Below are 6,466 nucleotides of genomic sequence, written 5' to 3' on the forward strand. Positions count from 1 at the left end.
GGTTCTTTGTTGTCACATGTACCTAAGTACAGTGAAATTCTTTGTTCTGCATACAGTTCACTGACAATCCTGCTATACATTTGCACATTTTCTCTGGATTCAAACAAGTTTATTAAATACAGAAAGACTGAGTTTTGAATGAAACATTAATCTGGTCCTGTCTGTCTTTTCAAGTGATGTTGATGATTGCATGGGATTATTGTAAAAGAAACAGGAGGCTTACAGGTCAATATTTACCCTGCAATCAAAAACATTGATCTGATTTGTTGTTTGTGCAGGAAAGCTCAGATAGACTTCATGGTCAGCATGGTCAAGTTGGGCCAAAATGCTTGTTTCAATGGTGTATAACTGTGGTAAAAACAAAAGTGCTGGAAGAACTTGGCAGGTTAGGCAACATCGGTGGAGGGAATCGACTGGCAACATTTCAGGTCGGAGCCCTTCTTCCAGTCTGAAGAGGAATCCCGACACGTAGCATCATCTGCCTATTTCTTCCATAGATGCTCCCTGACCCGCTGAGTTTGTCTTAGTATTTTGGGGTTTTTTTGCTCAAAATTCCAGCAGCTGCAGTTTCTTGTGTATGTATATAACTCTGTGCACTCTGTATAATTTTTCTGCATGACAATTTATTATTTATTTAACAATCTAAGAAATAATCTTTTGGCTGTGGCTTGGACATCACTAAAGATACTAGAAGAGCTCCTCTAGTATCTTTGGACATCACTAAAACATTTTAAATAGAAGTACTTTCCTGCACATTTCAAAGGGTAACAGCAGCACATCACGGAACATACATTTACATTTATCTTAATAAAAAATGTAACAATAACAGAATCAAGTGTTTGATAGATTTTAATTTGTCCATATTTGGATCTTTCATGGTCAGCACAGGAAGCTCGGATTTGTTTCCAGACTCATCAGGCACAAAGGGTACTTTGAAACTATGCAGTTAGTGTTCCACTTTTGCATTTATCTTTCTAATGTAAGCAGTGCAGAACATATGACGAGCGTTCTCCCAGTTTCGACAGGTACTGAACATTATCAGTTTTAACCAGAATTTTACGTTTTTTCTGTGTCATTACAGAATGTCCCTAAAACTATCAAATAGTAACCATCCATAAAACTCTGACATAATTGACAATGTTCACAGATTTATTATGAACTAGAACTTGGATCAGTTTAGCTTAGTTTAGAGATACAGAATGGAAACAGACACTTTGGCCCACCGGGTTCACGCTGACCATTGATCATCCGTTCACACCAGTTATCCCACTTTCTCATCCACTTCCTCCACACTTGGGTCAATTTACAGAGGCCAATTAGCCTACAAACCTGCACATCTTTGGGATGTAGGAGGAAGCTGGAGCACCCAGGGAAAACCCACTTGGTCACAGGGAGAACGTGTAAATTCCACAAAGTCAGCACCTGAGATCAGGATCAAATCCAGGTCTCTGGGGCTCTAAGGCAGCAGCTCTACCAGCTGCGCCAATGTGTCACCCTGAATTTGTCCAGCAATTACTGAGATTCTCAACCCCACACCACCCTCACTCACCTCTCTCTACTTGCTGACTCTTGATAATATCATCGTGGGAGAAAGGGTTAGATTCGGCACAAACATTGTGGGCCGATGGGCCGGCTCCTGTGCTGTACTGTTCTACGTTTTATTCCATATGAATCCTGATGTTCCTCAGCTCCATCATCTTCACCAGGAGCAATGGATCACTATGCTGGCTATGCTCCCTGTTTGTATCGAGGAAGATCAATACTTGGATCAGAGACCATTTGGGAATTCCAAATGAGGTAGTTTACTGCTTGGGGAAATAACTGATTCAACTATGGATGGGAGAGGTTAAGAGGGATATGGGCCAAATGTGGGCAGGTGTGACTGGTGCAGATGGGGCACCCGGTTGGCATGGACAAGTAGGGCCGAAAGGCCTATTTCCATGCTATATGACGGACTCTATAACCCAGTGCCACAGCAATTCCATCAAAGCCTTAAATTACGATGGCTATCTGCAAAGTCAGCTGCTTGTATGAACTCCCAATATGCCCATAGCAACCCATTACAACACAAATTCATAAAACCCACCCTCGGACAAACCATAACTGTCGGCCTTTTGTAATGCTTCAGAACTGGATGATTAATGTGCCCAGAATATAAAATGGTTTATCCAGTATTAATGTCTTTGGAATGCACATACGGTTTCAATCACACAACATCTGTAAACCTAGAAAAATAAACAGCTGAGGCAGAATCTAGTAATGATCGGTAATGTGTGGGGCAGAGCAGCATTTTTTAAAGGGACACTGACTTTGAAAGGCAAAACTTTCAGCAATACAGCGTGGCATAACTGGAGAGGGAAGATGAACAGCCGGCAGTAGTTGTGCATGTGGGAACAAACAACATTGGGAAGAAGAGGAAGGAGGTTCTGCAACATGAGGTCAGAGAGTTAGGAAGAAGACTGAAAAGCAGGACTTCGAGGATGGTTGGCTCTGCATTGCTTCCAGTACCTCGTGCTAGTGAGGACAGGAACAGGGAGATAGGGGACCTGAATGTGCGGCTGAGGGGCTGGTGCAGGGTGCAAGGATTTAGATTTATAGACCACTGGGATCTCTTCTGGGGTACGGGTGACCTGTACAAAAGGGAAGTGTTACACCTTAACTGGAGGGGGACCGACGTTATGGCAGGTAGCTTTACTAGGGCTACACGTGGCAGCTATTTACAATATACATCAATGATTTAGATGAAGGGATTCAAAGTAACATTAGCAAATTTGCAGATGACACAAAGCTGGGTGGCAGTGTGAACTGTGAGGAGGATCCTATGAGAATCCAGGGTGACTTGGACAGGTTGGGTGAGTGGGCAGATGCATGGCAGATGCAGTTTAATGTGGATAAATGTGAGGTTATCCACTTTGGTAGCAAAACCAGGAAGGCAGATTATTATCTAAATGGTGTCAAGTTGGGAAAAGGGGAAGTACAACAGGATCTGGGGGTCCTTGTTCAGCAGTCAATGAAAGTAACCATGCAGGTACAGCAGGCCGTGAAGAAAGTGAATGGCATGTTGACCTTCATAACAAGAGGAGTTGAGTATAGGAGCAAAGAGGTCCTTCTGCAGTTGGGAAAGGGGAAGTACAACGGGATCTGGGGGTCTAGTGAGACCACACCTGGAGTATTGTGTGCAGTTTTGGTCCCCTAATTTGAGGAAGGACATTCTTGCTATTGAGGGTGTGCAGCGTGGGTTTACAAGGTTAATTCCCGGGATGGCGGGACTGTCATGTGCTGAGAGAATGATGCGACTGGGCTTGTATACTCTGGAGTTTAGAAGGATGAGAGGATATCTTATTGAGACATATAAGATTATTAAGGGTTTGGACCCGCTAGAGGAAGGAAACATGTTCCCGATGTTGGGGGAGTCCATAACCAGGGGCCACAGTTTAAGAATAAGGGGTAAGCCATTTAGAACGGAGACGAGGAAACACTTTTTCACATAGAGAGTTGTAAGTCTGTGGAATTCTCTGCCTCAGAGGGCAGTGGAGGCCGGTTCTCTGGATACTTTCAAGAGAGAGCTAGATAGGGCTCTTAAAGTTAGAGGAGTCAGGGAATATGGGGAGAAGGCAGGAATGGGTTACTGATTGGGGATGATCAGCTATGATCACATTGAATGGCGGTGCTGGCTCGAAAGGCCGAATGGCCTACTCCTGCACCTATTGTCTATTGTCTATTATCTATTGGCATGGTGGCACAGCAGTAAAGTTGCAGCCTTACAGCGTCAGAGACCCGGATTTAATCCTGACTATGGGTGCTGTCTGTAAGGAGTTTGTACGTTCTCCTTGTGACCACATGGATTTTCTCCGCATACTCCAGTTTCCACCCACACTCCAAAGACATACAGATTTGTAGGTTAATTAACAAGACCAATTCTTATCTACCTGCACATAATCAATATCCCTCCATTCCTTGCATAACCACGTGTCCATCCAAAAGTCTCTTAAATGCTACTATTGTATATGCCTCATCCACCAACCACAGCAGCACGTTCCAGGCACTCACCACCCTCTGAGTAAAAAACTTGCCCCGCACATCTCCCTTAAACTTTTCCCCTCTCACCTTAAAGCTATGCCTTTTAGTCTTTGACATTTCTACCCTGGAAAAAATGTTCTGCATATCTATCCCATCTAGTAGTGCATCTAGTAATCCAATAATCTGAACAGTAATAGTTCAGTAATAGTCCAGCAATCTACTAATCTGAATTGTAGCCTGGAGGGTTGCATTAATAATACATACAAATCTAATTCACAGTTCAACCTGAGAATTTTATATTGTATTTTCAAATATCCAGAATAGACCAGATGTCATCTACATTGTGATCATGTAGCTCTTGCAATGCTGTAAATTCCTATATGTTACAGTTGTGCTAGACATGGTGAGGCTGCAATTGGAGTATTGTGTTCAGTTTTGGTCACCCTGCTAGAGAAAGGATGTCATTAAACTGGAAGGACTGCAGAGAAAATTTACGAGTATGTTGCCAGGACTCGAGGGCCTGAGCTAAAGGGAAAGGTTGGGCAGGCTGAAACGTTATTCCTTGGAGCGCAGGAGGCTGAGTGGCCATCTTCAGGTGTATACATTTATGGGAAATACCTAGGGTGAATGCAGAGTCTTTTCATCAGAGTAGGGGAATCGAGAACCAGAGGACATAGGTTTGAGGTGAGAGGCGAAATAATTAATAGGAAGATGAGGGGGCAACCTTTCCATTGAGAGGATGTTGAGTATATGGAACAAGCTGACCAAGGTGATATTTGAGGCAACTACAGACCCATCATTTATTTATTTGCCTCTGTACCTTTGGAAACTTTTATTGCTGTTTATCAACATGAGGACCAAAGTTGTGCCAATGAAAGTCAAAGAAGCCATTATGAAACTGAGAAACAAGAATAAATCTGTTAGAGACATCAGACAAACCTTAGGCTTAGCAAAATCAACTGTTTGGAACATCATTAAGAAGAAAGAGAGCACTGGTGAGCTTACTAATCGCAAAGGGACTGACAGGCCAAGGAAGACCTCCACAGCTGATGACAGAAGAATTCTCTCTATAATAAAGAAAAATCCCCAAACACCTGTCCGACAGATCAGAAACATTCTTCAGGAGTCAGGTGTGGATTTGTCAATGACCACTGTCCGCAGAAGACTTCATGAACAAAAATTCAGAGGCCACACTGCAAGATGCAAACTACTGATTAGCCGCAAAAGTAGGATGGCCAGCTTACAGTTTGCCAAGAAGTACTTAAAAGAGCAACCACAGTTCTGGAAAAAGGTATGGAGGAGATAAGGAACTGCCCAAGATCCAAAGCATACCGCCTCATCTGTGAAACACAGTGGTGGTGGTGGTGTTATGGCCTGGGCATGTATGGCTGCTGAAAGTACTGGCTCACTTATCTTCATTGATGATACAACTGCTGATGGTAGTAGCATAATGAACTCTGAAGTGTATAGACACATCCTATCTGCTCAAATTCAAACAAATGCTTCAAAACACATTGGCCGCGGTTCATTCTGCAGCAAGACAATGATCCCAAACATACTGCTAAAGCAACAAAGGAGTTTTTCAATGCTAAAAAATGATAAATTCTCGAGTGGCCAAGTTAATCACAAGATCTGAACCCAATTGAGCATGCCTTTTATATGCTGAAGAGAAAACTGAAGGGGACTAGCCCCTAAAACAAGCATAAGCTAAAGATGGCTGCAAAACAGGCCAGGCAGAGCATCCCCAGAGAAGACACCCAGCAACTGGTGATTTCCATGAATCGCAGACTTCAAGCAGTCATTGCATGCAAAGGATATGCAACAAAATACTAAACATGACTACTTTCATTTACATGACATTGCTGTGTCCCAAACTGAGTTGGATGATCAGCCATGATCATATTGAATGGCGGTGCAGGCTCGAAGGGCCGAATGGCCTACTCCTGCACCTAATTTCTATGTTTCTATTATAGTGCCCTGAAATGGGGGGACTATGTATGAACACTGCTGTCATTTCTACATGGTGAAACCAAAATGTATAAAAATAGCCTTTATTAAAATCTGACAATGTGCACTTTAACCACATGTCATTTTTTCTATTACATATCTCAAATTGTGGAGTACAGAGGCAAATAAATAAATGATGGGTCTTTGTTCCAAATATGATGGAGTGCACTGTATATAGCTGCATTTAAAAGACACATGGACAGGTGCATTGATAGGAAAGGTTTAGGAGACAAATGCAGGCAAATGGGACTTGTTAGGCCAAAGTGCCTGTTTATGTGCTGTGTGACTCTATAACTTTATGAGTCCAAATTATCCAATGATGCCTTTTCGAGAAGAAAACTTACCCTCATGACTTGATCTACTTTGTAACTTCGGTTCTACCTAATGCGGTAAGCTCTGAAGCAGCTCAGGAAGGCACTTCAAGTTACGAAGATCCACC

Source organism: Amblyraja radiata, chromosome 8 (genome assembly GCF_010909765.2).
Source record: "Amblyraja radiata isolate CabotCenter1 chromosome 8, sAmbRad1.1.pri, whole genome shotgun sequence".
NCBI lineage: Eukaryota > Metazoa > Chordata > Chondrichthyes > Rajiformes > Rajidae > Amblyraja > Amblyraja radiata.